This window comes from Lygodium microphyllum, chromosome 5, assembly GCF_053477565.2.
Source record: "Lygodium microphyllum isolate KBCC chromosome 5, Lygodium_microphyllum_v1.1.10, whole genome shotgun sequence".
NCBI lineage: Eukaryota > Viridiplantae > Streptophyta > Polypodiopsida > Schizaeales > Lygodiaceae > Lygodium > Lygodium microphyllum.
In genome coordinates, this window is record NC_141139.1 from 63,087,403 (window position 1) to 63,102,305 (window position 14,903).

The window sequence follows — 14,903 nt, forward strand, 5'->3', positions numbered from 1 at the left end:
GAGTGGTCCTTTCCATCAGCTCATTATACTGTTGAATTAACATTTTTTGACTGTTTGGAAGGGCTACTGCATCTTGTTCTTCCTCCTCCAGCCTTCGCCTTAGATGATCCTCACTCTCATGAGCTTCCTTGGTCTTGGCATCCAATTTCTCCTTTAGAGTCTTAAGCTCTTTTTGATGAGCTAGAACTTGCTTAGACACATTGAGCCTCAAATCTGCCAAGGCCTCCTTTTTGACGGCCAGCTCTGCCAAGGCCGCTTTCTTCTCCTCTCTGGCTTGTCTCAACTGAGTGAGCAGTTCAACCACGTATGCATCATAGTCTGCTGGTGGCACTCTAAGAGGGGCCGTAGTGGTCAATGCTTCCAACTTCTATTGCTTAGGGTCTCGCCATGATTCGGCATGGAGCACATCACCAGATTGGAGGTGGATAGCCACATGTAGCTCCTCGTCTGTAAGGACTTGGTTGATGTAAGCATGGGCCAATAAATGATCGTCAAGCAGTTTGTTACACAAGATGGCCATAGCCCTAAAAGAAGTAGGAGCTACGTACGTGGGGTCATATTCCGCAGCCTTGATTGCACGTCTCTGCTAGGCATTCGTCATAATTTGGCAACATTTTTACTCCCATCAGAGGCGTAAGGCGTACCATTACTGTAAGAATGAAGAGGTAGAGCTTGCTAGACTCAAGAGCTCTTCCAGCTCTTGGATTGGTGCAGAGCCAATAGGCTTTCGGTAGGAGGTCAACATCTTGCCGATGATTGCTTGCTTTTTTGAGACTTCACCGCTAGCAATAAGCTTAGTTGCAACCTAAGGGAATTTGATGGTCATGAGCTCATACTCTTCCCAGGTGCATGGTAATGTACGGACTTTAGAAGCAAGGGGCTCATCAAGAAGGCCAAGGTCTAGCCGCTCATAACTTCTGGCGAAGGTCGTAAATGTGCTATCCAGCATTTTAATGCAAGTGACCAGGTCATCACCTGAATTGGTAGTGAGGTCCTTGGCCATGGCAAGGAATGAGAGTCACTCGTATGAAGGCCTAAGACTTGCTGGTGGCTATGGTGGTGGAAGAGAACTAGATGGATACATTAGCAATGATGTTCCGCTAGATTGTGCCTTGGGAGGAGCATCCACTTGGAAGGCTGGTTGTGTATCCTGCGGATCAGAAGACATGCAATCTTCATCATGAGATGCTTTGGGCATGCAAGAGTCGGTTGCGTTAGATGATTGCGGGATATCTAGCTGCTGCATAAGTTGATGTGAGATCTCGAGAGACATAGTGTGTTCAGGCTGCACGAGACTGATTGGTAGAGTCTCTAGAGACTTTTCTCTGGCATTAGTAGTGGCTATTTTAAAGCCAGCGGGTTGCGGTGACTTTGGCCGATGGATGGTCTTAGGCTTTGGGGTTTCAGCCTTTGTGGCTACTATCATAGATTTGATAGCTTGAGTCTTAGGTATGGCTTGGAGCAAAGGTCCTCAATGAATGCCAATGATGTTATTCTCAAGTCAAAAGAGAGCTTTGGGGTGTAGTGACAGCCCTTAAGTGTGATAGGGAGTATTCTATGGGAGCTCATGTAGTGGTAGAGACTGATTGTCTATCTCTATTGGCCATGATAGCAAATTGCTCAACTCCTGATATTGCCATGTTACGATGGATTGCATATATAAAGTCAACCCTGATTTTCAGCATATTGCAGGTAGAGGAAACCATGTGACTTACATGCTTTCATGAGCGAGGTTTAAAGATGGTGAGGAGTTGATGGAAGTTGAAGAGGATGATGTGATAAGTGCTGAAAATGACTTTATGACAATAGGGAATGAGTATGCAGCTGTTGTTACTACATGTACAATTGTTGTAATAGGGATTTCAGCAATAAGAAAAGAGCTTATAGCCATGGAGAAGGAATGGGAAATAGAGAGAAAGCATCATCAGTGTTATGTGTCAGTGAGAACACAATTTTTGGAAGAGTTGTATGAGGATGATTGGCTGAAAATAGGTCAATATCTCAGCCTGATGAAAAAAAAGGCTGAATGGTTTGAGGCTAAGTTCAAGAGGTTTAAAAGAAAAGCTTATGGGTTTTTCTTAAAATATGGATGTTTATGGAAGCATGCAAAGAAAAAGAGAGAAGCTCCAGTACGTATTTTGGGAGATAGGGCTTCTCAACAATAGGTGATGCATGAGTTTCATGAAAGCTTACGGGCTGGACATAGAGGATTTTGGGCCACATTTGCAAATATCAAAGAGAAGTATTGGTGGAAAAACATGTATAAAGATGTGGAACATTTTGTGGAATCATGCAATGTCTGTCAGATGTATTCCATGGTAAAGCATAGAGATGGGTTGCAACCCACCTGTCCATTGTCTATGCATTATAAATGGGTAGTTGATTTGGTTACCATGCCTACAGGTTTATGGAATATGAGATATCTTGTGCTTGCACGAGAAGACTTGACAAATCAAGTGGAAGGTTGAGCTCTTAGTACAAAGACTACTCAACTAGTTTGCAAGTTCTTATTGGAAGAAGTCTTTTGCAGATATGGTTGTGTTGGTAAAGTGGTTGCTGATAGAGGAGAATTGGATGTGGATAAGGCTCATGACTTCTTTTCACGATTGGGTATCAAGTTGGCTTTAACTTCAGCCTACAATCCTGAAGCAAATGGAAAAAGTAAAAGAGGTCATCATCCTATCATTAAGGCATTGGCAAAGTCGTGCAAGGGAAGGATGAAAGAATGGCCAAGAATGTTAGCATTTGCTTTGTGGGCTGATAGGACCACTCATAGTGCAGTTACAGGGTATATGTCTAATGAATTAATGTATGGACAACAACCAATCATGCCTATTGAGGAGCCTATTGCTACTTGGAGTGTTCTAGCATGGGAAGAGGGTTTGAATAGAGAAGTGTTGCTGGTCCTATGCATTAGACTATTAGAAAGAAGGCTTGAAGACATTGAGATAGCCATGAAAAAGATAAAGACTGCAAGGATCAAGAACAAGAAGAGGTTTGACAAGTGACACAAACTTCGACCACGAGCTATACAAGAAGGAGACTGGATGCTATTTTATGACAGTAGCTTAGAAAATCAGCATAGTGCGATTCGAAAGATGACAAAGCAGTGGTTTGGTCCATATGTGGTAAGATTTGTTTTTGACAATCCTACCTATGCATTAAATGAGATGGATGGGACAACTCTAAGGATTCCAATGGCTGGAAAATGTATCAAACTCTTTAAATGTAGGGAGTTTTTGGCATATGAGTTGAAGGAGTTGGATACTCAGCATGAACATGAGAATATGGAAGAAGAAGAGGTAGAAGATGAAGACATTGACATGGCAGAGGATACTTCTTCTGACACTATGGATCCATAAGACTTTGGCACATGCCAGAGGATGTGCAGGTTAGGAGGGGGTGGATGTCATGCTGCTACACGCACACCATGTGAAAAACTCTAAAGTGCGGCTTTCCTATTGATTGCACACACCATGTGAAAAACTCTAAAGTGTGGCTTTCTTATTGATCTACAGAGCCAATGCCATTTTAGACATTAGTGTTAGTGTCCACGGTTCAAACATATTAGTTTTTTGGACAAGTGTAGCCAATTTATGATATAGATATTATCTCTTATAAAAATTCAAAAATTGTAGACAACTTCTAGATTAGGATGACATGCAAAAGAAAGCATGTAGCTTTCAACCATCTGTGAGGATTTTATGTAAAAAGAGAGATGGACAAAATCAAGCACGTCGTGATCGTTATTTTCAGGCAGTGAACAACACTCCGAAGTGGGAGATGAAGAAGGAGTGATCTGGTAGAATTCTAGCCAGGTGTGCTGGTATTTTACCCCCTTTTGGAGCCAATGGAAGCATTAGATTGACGATCTGAGCAGCATAGAGGAAGGTATTATTTTGTGTGCATTTTTTGTACAAGAGATTTGTCTTCTCATAATGGAGAAATAAACTGACAAGGTTCAATTCTGTGAGTATTATTCTACGTCTTCTATATCTTTTTGCTAGTATTCTTTTATATTTTCTCTTTCTTTCAACCCCTTCTCTTCCGTATACTCCACTCCTTGAATCTCCCTTCATCCTGTTGTCTTTTACCCCCGTGATATACTTTCAACCGCAAACACTCCCACAACGTGCATGGAGCCATCGACCGATTTGATATCTCAAGGGCATTGAGGAGATGCCGTGGTTTATGTCTATGCGATGGTTGCATGGAACTTTGATCACAGCCTCTTACACGGATGTGTGGAGGTCTCTACTCAGGAGTGGGAATTCTCGAGGGGATGCAGTCCAAAGGTGACCACATGTTTATAAGCTGTCGTATCTAGATTCTATATGTGACAACTAATTAACCATTTTAGTGTACAATAAAAAATATATAGTGCGGCCTGGTTGCATGGACGACATTTTTGTGTGGAGCAGAGCATAACAACAAAATGCGCTTCACAAAGGATTGTGGTGTCATGGTAAAGTTCAAGCAAGAGAGGGGACATCGAGCCATGGATCCAAACACCGTTGTAGAAGAGATAGAGTATTTTGGAAACTTGCAAAGTATTATCATAGTGGATTACCGTAGCTTCTTCATGATCCTATTCAATGTGCAATGGTTCAAAATCGTACTGGAAGGAGCCGGGAAATCTGTTCGATAAGGTCCATCTGAATTTCTCAAAATAGGTTTCCCAAAAAAAATGGACAGATTTGCAGACATGTTTGTATTAGCAGCCCATTGTGAACCTGTGTATGAACTCATGCTTTTTAAACTTTTATTACGACACGGTATATGTTACAAATGTTAAATCTCTCTTGTATGTGATTTTGAATAGGTAATTTTCTATCCAAACCCCCGACAACCTCGATGGTGGTATGTTGTATCTTCAGCTCCCCGAAGTGCGAGAGTACATGACGAAAGCAATGTTCCCAGCGTAGATCGGGGCAGTATGTAGATAGAGGGGTCGATATTGCGAGGGGTAGAGGCCGCCAAAATCTTGGAGCATGTAGAGCATGCAGAATCGAGTAACAATGATGGAAAGACAAGAGACCAATAATTCTTTGAGAACCAAATAGACTCATCCTTTTGTGGCAACCTTTCTATTGACCTTCTAGTGTATGCGGAGTTGTGTCAAGAGATTGACATGAGACCATAGGCTACTCATACTTGGAGCATCCACCTACTCAATTTATTGATGAATCACTTATAAGGGTACTCTAGAATATACATTTTAAACAAGATTACTTTTTTAAGAATTATAGAGTAGAGGAGAGTGTACTAGTTATACTTGTGAACAACTCGTTAAGCAAGATCTTCTTCTTGTACTTAAGCTCTCTCTCTTCCTCTTGTGCACACTCTCTTGCTCTCACTCTGATATTTCAACATATTACCAGAGCCATCTCTGATCCAATATGCTTCCCTCAACTCCATTTCTCACTAAGTGCACAATGAAAGCCTCATTTTCCCATCTTGGTCTTTAAACCTCCATAGCTAGCCAACACCTACTTCCATTGGAGGAGCTAGTGTGAGAAAAGGAGGCCATATCGGCTCCTTATTTATTTTGGAAACTTCTTCTCCAGCTCAAGGTGCATCATCATGTTGACTCAAACCTAGACATTAAAGGCATATCACGCCAAGATTATAGAAAAACACAAAACACATGCAATATGGGAAGCATCACATTCAGTGGCCCGACACAATCTGGAGGTAGCACAATGGTAGCGACTATCATGGGGCTTTGGTAGTCCCTCAAGTGGCCCTTCTAGCCCTAAAAGGTTTTGGACTAATTCTATCTCTAATGCTCACTCAAGGCAAAGCCCTAACTAGTATCCTCTTGGTAGCTGTCGGTCTTTTGAAAATTTCCACTTACCCAAATCATCAACAATGATTGTAATCACTAATTTAAGTCTTGTAGTGTTAACCCTCAGATAAACAAGGTGAAAAATCTAGGAAATCTAAAGCAGAAGACAAGGTCAAGGAAAAAGTGGAATGGAGGATGAAGGCATGCCAATAAAAATTGGGAAACACAAGAAGTGTGAAAAAGTCCTAAATCAAGGAGAGGCTCAGAAGAAAAAGCGCAAGTCAATAATTTTGTTAAAGAATGCAAGGCACACCATGATTTATTTTAAGAGTGCTGGGCTTTGACCCATGCAAACTGTAAAGGTAGATGGGCGGTAGGAAGGAAGCTAGCAAGATAGGAGAACAATAGAAAAAAGGGCCTAGGCTATGGCTGGCCATGTAAAAAGGGGATGACCGCCTAAGGGAAAGAGGGTTTTGTATATAAAGTTAAAAATGTGAATGAGAGCTTATTCTTTGGTGTGTGGCAACAAGAGACTTAATTTATTCTCTTCTTCTCTTCTCTTTGCTTGCTTGTGTGTAAAAGAGGGAGTGAGTGTGAGAGTGTCAAGGAGTGAGTGTGTAAGGGTGAGGGATCAAGGAGGTGATGCTCTCCATAATCTCCTCTCTTCTTCTTCTCTTCTCTTCTCTCAACTCATGCAAGGCTATGGAGAATGGAGCTTGGAGGAAGAGGCATGAGGATGCTTCAGCTTGCATCACAAATCGTGGAGCTATCTGAGTGCTTGAGAGAGGAAGCAACTCAATTGGGCATCAAGGTAAGCTGACTACACTCCTAAGGATAGATAGCATGTCAGCAATGTTAGAGGTAGCCATTAATACTCGATTGAAACACTTAAATAATAAGCGGTCCATGGGTCTTGGTGGTTCAGCTTGTACTCACCTCTACATTTTGGCTTTGTTGTAGGGACCAACGAATTCAATCTTGAGCGCTTGTGTGCTTCAAATCAAGTATCAAAGTAAGGGTTTCATCCCCAAATTGGAGTTTGAGATAGATAAGAGGTTTTGGGTCTCAAATCTGTGCTACAAGTAAGTATTTTGGGTTTTGGATGGTTAGTTGAGTAGGAGAAATTAGTTCAGTAGTTTGCTTCAATTCTTGTTGCATTTAGAGTAGGTTAAGGTTAGGAAACTAGTTGGAAAGGTGTAGGATTTGGTGTTGTAAAATATGCAAAATAGGGCATAGATTTGGGAGAAATTGGAAGAATGAGTGTTGAAGGGGGTTGAGGGTGACAAGTAAAGGGGCACGAATGGCAAGAACCTTGTGGAACAGGGTTTTAATAGCCAGGAGTCCAAGAGGGAGCTCATTTGAAACCCTAGTTTTGAGAGAGAGAGAGAGAGAGTGTGTGTGTGTGTGTGTGTGTGTGTGTGTGAGTGAGTGAGAGAGTGAGTGAGTGAGTGAGCTCCATTGCGTGGATCCGCTTCAATCATGTCACCCCAATGTGTTTGTTTCCCACTATAGGTATACTCACACCTTCTCCTTGATACATAGGTAGCATCTGGAGGTGCTTGGCTAGTGTGGAGGCCACAATCACTTGGCGCAGTGAATTTGTCATCGACTTGAGAAAAAATGCATCATGTTTGGCCCGTCCGAAGTGCGTTGATTTTGGGCAATGAGTCCAAGAATCCGCCCTTGGTCCACTTGACTCAGACACTCCAAAACTTGGCCCTCGGCCCCACTCGAATCGGACACTCGAAAACTCCATCCGCGGTCCACTCCCATTTAACTATTCGGCCCAATCAACTTGAACTCATGGCAATTCGACCCTCGGCCCTCTCCACTCAGATACCCAGCACTCGGCTCGTCTGAATCAAACACTCGGACCAACGTCCCGTTGTCGTCGTGTTGGGGGATTGAAGGTCTACCACCGGGGTATAGAGCAGAAGAGGAGTGAGGGATTCAAGGTTAGGAGAGGGAGAAAAGAATGGGGTTTGATAAGTCTTGGGTTTTAGAGATGATTCAATTGGAGATGAAGACCTCAAGCTTTTTCATATACTTAGCATACATGAATGGAATTAAAGACTTTGACTTGATTACATCAAATGCGTATGAGGTTAATAGACCAATACATATAGAGATTTTATCTCAGATTTAATCCAAATACATATTTCAAATGCAAGGCCAATCGGTTTCAATTTCATGAATCCCAATGAGCAACAACTCCAAGATACAAGTATTTGTGTGGTAGACTCCACTACTTCCAAGACATAGACAAAAAACTCTTGAAATGCACTGACAAAGCTTTTAATTCACTTCAGCCTTGTTTTATAACACTAATTTCCAGCCCATAAACAAGCTCCAAAAATGCACATAATCACAAGAATAAGCCTCTTTAATCACTCTCAAATGAAGCCCTGATGTTTAAAGGTCAATACCATCACTTGCAACCACATAGATCACTTGATTTCCCTTCAAGAAGACAAGAACCGTGGGCTGCCCTGTTTATGACAAGTTTTAGCAGTCCAAAACAACCCCATACACCTCCAAAATCTCCCCTTTACTTGCCCCAAAGTCACTCAAGTACTTGGGCACAAGAGGGGCTTCAATGGACCATGAAAATAGTAAGAGAATGGAAGAACACGTACATAAGAGCAGGCTGAATACTTTATCAACACAATATTAGTGAGTTTGGGAATCTCCCAATTCCCATTTTTTGAATACTAAAAAGGTGGCACCTGGATAACATGCCCACAAGTTTCTCAAAACCATATGATGTGACCTATCATTGGAGATCACTTGAAAAATAGAATCTATTAAGCTATAGAATGCTCGATTTGGAGTTTTAGTGTTCAAGTTATGAAAAATCCAAAGATTTGACCACGTGTCTCAAACTTATGGGAAATTCCCATATTCCCCAATATGGTGTTTATCACTATTTTCCCCTTTTATGGACTATCATACCACTCATTTTTTTAATACCAAATGGATGGGCAAGAAAAACTCTCACCTTCTTTGTTTGTATCTCCTCTCTTTCTTCAATTTTCTTTGAGTTTGCATGCTTTGGATCATGCACCATAGTCTTCAGCTCTCCCTCCATCTGCCATAGGTATGCAGGCCCAAAAATTGCGCCAAAAAATGCAGGCTGCTCTTCTCTTCAGCTTCCACACAAAAGTTGACCATATAGGTCACTTATAAGTCACACAAGTCCATTATTTCAGGTCCCATACAAACCAAGTGGACTTTTGTGCACTCTTCTTGATTTCCAAGAAAATACTCCTCATGAACCAATGTGACATAGCGTGTAGATTGTCAATTACCTCCTGTTGATCAAGTTGAGGGTCCCCATAGACTTACTTTTTGTCAATTTACATGATACAAACTGAAAATTGCATGTCAAGTTAGAAAGGAACTTATGAGATTAAATGATATCTAAGTCAAATGTTGGGAAATAATGACTAAATTATGTACGAAAGTTTCTCATGTGAATCCTAATGAAGTTCTTCTGCAAACATAAGAACTCCATGATCTATATCATGAATAGAAAACTCTTTGACATTCACCCCCTCCTAACCTGCACATCCTCCAGCATGTGCCATTTCATAAAATTGCAGGTTAAGGAGGCTCTTCTTCTGACATATCTTCATCTTCATCCTCTAAGTCTTCTTATTCTTCATTGTCTTCAAGTAGATGGCTCACATCCAACTCATCAAGCTCATAAGTAGAAGACTGTCTTCATTTCAAGAGCTTGATATGTTTGCTGGCTATTGCTATCTTGAGCTTGGTCCCATCCATTTCAACCAAAGTATAAGTAGGATTATCATATACCACCTTCACCACATATGGACCAAACCACCGCTTGGCTAGCTTCTTATGAGCACTATACTGATTTTACGGGCTACTGTCATAGACAAGTACCCAATCATTCTCTTTGATAGCTCTTGGATGGAATCGATGACACTTGTCAAACCTCTTCTTATTCTTCAACCTTGCTGCCTTCAGCCTTTCAATGGTTGACTTGACATCCTCTGGCCTTCTTTCAAGCTACCTTATGTGTAAAATCAATAGCTCTTCTCAATTTATGCCTTCATCCCAAGGCAAGATACTCCATGTGATAATAGACTCCTCAATAGGCATAATAGGTGGCTGCCCATATATTAGTTCAGTCGGCATATAACTTGTTACTGCACTATGGGTAGTTGTATAAGCCCATAATGCGAATGGAAGCATTATAGGCCATTCTCTCATCTTCCCTCTGCAAGACTTTGCCAAAGCTTTGAGAATCGGTTGATGACCTCTTTCACTCTTACCATTGCCTTCAAGATTGTAGGCTTATGTAAGAGATAGCTTGATTCCTGATTGAGCAAAGAAATGGAAAGCCTCATCTGCATCCAATTCTCCTCTATTAGCAGTTACTTTGGCAACACATCAATACCTGCAAAACACTTCTTCAAGTAAAAATCTACAAACAACTTGAGTGGACTTTGTTGTCAAGGCTTTTCCTTCCACCTGATTTGTGAGATCTTCTATAGCAAGCACTAGATATCTCATGTTCCCAATTCCTATAGGAATGGTTACTAAATCAAAAACCCATTTGTAATAAGCCAAGGTGGACTATGAGAAGATAGTGCAAGATACATGTAGAGAGATTGTCTTTGTCTCTGATGAGGTGGGTTTGGAAGCAGACCATTGCAAGGTGCTAGTGAACATTGAGCAGTAGACCCCTGACATTGCTCAAGGGGGTCCATGGGCACTTCATGAAAAAACCAGAGGAGATGGGAGTAGGAAACTAAGGGCATATGTTTGGATATGCAATAGATGAAACTGAAGAACTAATGCCTCTTACCCATGTTCTAGCTACCAGGCTTGGGGCCAAGTTAACTGAAGTAAAAAAGAATGGGACATGTCCCTAGCTTCGATCTGATGGTAAGACACAAGTAACCGCTGAGTACAAGAATGACAAGGGTGCAATGGTTCTGATTTGCATCCATAATGTGCTAATATCAACCTAGCATGATGGGACAGTTACTAACAATGAGATTGCTAATTGACCTTTACGAGCATGTCATCAAGCCTATCATTTCGAAGAAGTACTTGGATGAGAAGAAAATCTTTCATCTCAATCCATCAGAGCATTTTGTGATTGGAGGACTGTATGGTGATGATGGTTGTCTTACTGGTAGGAAGATCAACATTAACACCTATGGTGGTTGGGAAGCACAAGGAGGTGGGGCTTTTTCAGGTAAGGATTCCATCAAATTTGATCGAAGTGGGTCCTACATTGTAAGGCAAGCTGCCAAGAGTATTGTTGTTGCAAGACTTTCCCATCGGTGTCTTGTGTAAGTTTCCTATGGTATTGGTGTACCTAAGCCATCTCTGCATTCATTGACACATACATGATTGGAAGATTTCTTGATGCAGAGATTCTAGAGATCGTAAAGAAAAACTTTGATTTTCACCCAAGCATGACTACCATTAACCTTGATTTGAGGAGGGGTGGAGAAAAATATTAATAGTTAAGCTTTTGACGAAGAGAAGAAAGGATGCATTGATTATCACAAGATGTCAGTTCAACATTTAAGCTTTCTAAAAGCACAAGCTTTAAAAACATAACCTTAATGTTTTTAAAATATAAATGTCGTAGGTTTTTTCTTGGTAAAGAAAAGCACAAATGTGAAGATGTAGGAGAGAAAACTATAAAAGGGTGACACTACAGGAGCCCTAGAACCCATCAAATTCAAGAGAGAGGCTTGAGGTGGAGCTTTGTGTCCCTCGCCTCTTCAAAGCTTTGCCATCAAATTTGAGAGAGAGGCCTGAGGTTGAGCATAGAGCCCCTTGCCTACATTGAAGTTTTTGCCATTGATTTGCTTATGAAGGTGGCTTGAGTCCGAGCTTACTGCTCCTTGCCTACTTTGAAGATTTTCATCAAATTCTATGGAGTGGCTTTTGAGTCAAGCTATGAGCTCCTTGCCCTCTCTGAAGTTCTCATCATCAAATTCTATGAGAGTGGCTTGAGTTTGAGCTTTGAGCTCCTCGCTTTCCTTGAAGACCTTTCCATAAAAACATGACATTCCATTTTCTTCTCTTCTCTCTCAGTTCGAGATTTTGACCTTGCTTCAGAATGGCCAGTGAGAAGACATGGCGAATTTCTCTACAACGACCTCATCATCTTTGCTTCCTGGTGAGGGCTGAAATGATGAACGGGTTGCCTCTTACCCATCCAACCTCCAATCCTCACTAAGAGAACTAAAGAGGGGCACCACCTGGCCAAAGGTAGGATGGGCTAGGACATCCCTTTTCTCAAAGAGAATCAAGAGAACCAAGACACAAATTTACAAGAGAGAATATATGTACTAGACACCATATTGGAATAGAAGAGAAAGAGATGAGAGGAGAGGGAGACAAGAGGAGAAGAGGTAAAGGAAGCTTGCCATTATGCTACATGGAATGAGAAGATGAGAAGAGAGGGAGATAATAGGAGAAGAGGTAGAGGAAGCTTGCCAGTATACTACATAATAAAAGAACTTACTCATAGCTTACCTCAAAGAGATGAGGATATTCTAGAATGCTCTCATGGACTTGTCATTGTCCTCTCTCCCCCTTCATTCCCCATGGGCTCTTTATATAGCCTCCATGAGGGATTAGATTAAGCTAATCTTCTTGATTAACATAATCCTAGATGATGTATGGCATCTTTGAAAATATGGAGAATAGTGGATGGGACAAGTCCCCACCTTGGTCATCATGCAAGAAGCCAAGGGTGGTGGTAGACAAAATAGAGAAATGGAGCTAGATTACAAGAGGTGGGTGCTCAAAGCACATTATTATAATATATTTACAAGAAGGATAGAGTGGAAAGTTGGTGTGGTGAAAGAGAGAAGAAAATTGCATGTAGCCAGCAGTCTGCGCCTTCGTAACTTCAAATCCGTAAGGAATTTAAAAAAAGTTTCTTCTGCAACTTTGTAGACCAGGTCGAAACCAATCGGGTATCGCGAGAATTTTCTTGAAATTCGCTTTTTCTTGGGAGTTATTGAGATTATAAAAAATGGCTTTCAAAAGCTGCTTTGACTTTAGTCCCCCATATGTATATAAATACATATAAGCATGTGACAAAAGGGGTCCATGCTTGTAAGCTTTTGTGCAAGATCCAAATGACACCATGATGTGGATATTGACTTGTGTGCTAGGGTGAGGTGTCCTCTAATGATGGTGATAGATTCCAAATCTTAGTGATGCAGACGGAGCCCATGTGTAGTTGGAGGCTAGTCCTTTGAAAAATCTATGCATTCACTCAACTCCTAGGTGTAATCCATTTTCATCTTCACTAAGATAACCATCCCTTTTACCCTTTACATTGACATGCCTTCTAAGAACTTGTTCCCCCCATTTGCTAGAGTTATCATAATCGAGAAGTAATGTAGCATACCTAGTGCTTGAAGAGTAAACCCAAAGTGATATGGTAAGCTCTTGATAGGGGCTTTGGCCAAATTTTGTGGTAATAATCTGGGTTGTAAAAAACCTGGATTATTAGCCCTCCCCTTAGGCTAGAGGTATTCATGCCTCTAGCTTGAGAATGATGGTCCAATAGAGCAAGGAGGACTGCACCCCCTCATTGGTGGCTCTTCATTGAATGATTGCTCCAAAGTGTTCATATTTCTTTGAAAATAAGGCTTCAGTCGCCATCCATTTACCCTTGTCTTCTGAACCTTCCCATCCATGTCACCTAGCTTATAGCTGCCATTTGGATATCTCCTTATGACCATGAATGGCCCTTCCCACTTGAACAAAAGTTTAGCATCCTTTCTGTTATCAAAGCGGTTATCATAGCGTAGCACAAGTGATCCTTCCCTTATGTGTTTGCTAGCCAGCTTCTTATTAAAGGTCTTCCTCCTCTCTTCATCCTGCATGGAATAGTGTTGGACTGCTGCTTCTCTATCTAACTCCAGCTTCTCTAGATCCAAGATCCTTTCCTCTAACTTCTTATCTTGATTCTTCTCTTGACTTGCTACTAAAACATGCAAACTGGCCAGTTCCACCTCTATAGGAAGCAAAGCTTCTTGGCCATAAATGAGGTGAAATGGAGTATAGCCAAGTGAGGTTCTAAATGAAGTCCTGTAGGCCCAAAGAGATGCATTCAATTTTTTATCCCAGTGCTTGGGGTGCATGTGTACCTACTTGGTAATTATCTTACAAATCAGCCCATTCACTTTTTTGACCAAACCATTACACTGTGGATAGTAGGGAGTAGAATGCCTGTGCTTGATTTTTAGCCTTTCCATTAGCTCCCCTACTAGGTTCGCCCTAAAACCAGGACCCCGATCAGAGATAATTTCCAAAGGTGTGCCAAACCTACAACAAATATTTTCAAACACGAATTTTCCCACTTCTTGGGCCGTGATCCTACTAGTTGCTGAAGCCTCTGCCCACCTCGTCATGTAGTCTACTCCCATTATGATGTATTTCTTGCTAAATTGAGTTCGTGGGAGTGGCCCTATTGCATCAATCCCCCATTTCTCAAACGGGCCATATGTAGTTATGGGATTTTGTTTCTCATACACTAGCTTCCTTGGTCCGGCCTTTTGGCAATTTTCACAAGTGCGGCACGAATGTTGCACATCTCGATGTAGACTAGGCCACACAAAACCGGCTTGGAGAATCTTTCTACTGGTTATTTCTTGAGCAAAATGTCCGCCACAAACCCCTTCATGGCAGCTCTTAATCACATCCATGATTTCCTTTGCTGTTGGCACCCTTCTAAGCACTATATCCTTTCCTTTGCAATACAACACATCATTTATCAAGCGGTATTTAGTCCTTAGTAGCTAGCCACCTTTTCTCACTTTTACTCATATGTGTAGGTGCCTCACCTTGCTCAAGAAAATAAAGCACATCTTGTAGTTGAAACTTACCCTGAAACAAGGGAAGCTTTACTGTAATGATGCCCACCATTACCTCTTTCAATTTTCCAGCTGCTAGAGCATCTGCGTCGCCATTTGTGCGCCTTGGCACAAAATAGATTTGGGCTTTCTGTAGCTTTCTCATGAGATTTTTAGCTTCCCTCATTTTCACTGCTAAGTTATCATTTTTACAAGCCCAAATTCCTTTCATTTGCTTAACAATGAGCCTA

General features: G+C 41.4%; 1 pseudogene; it reads left to right on the forward strand.

The window, feature by feature from the left end:
* Window positions 1-1,001: 1,001 nt before the first annotated feature.
* LOC148035898 (S-adenosylmethionine synthase-like) lies at window positions 1,002-11,289 on the forward strand (annotated as a pseudogene).
* The last annotated feature ends 3,614 nt before the right edge of the window (window positions 11,290-14,903 follow it).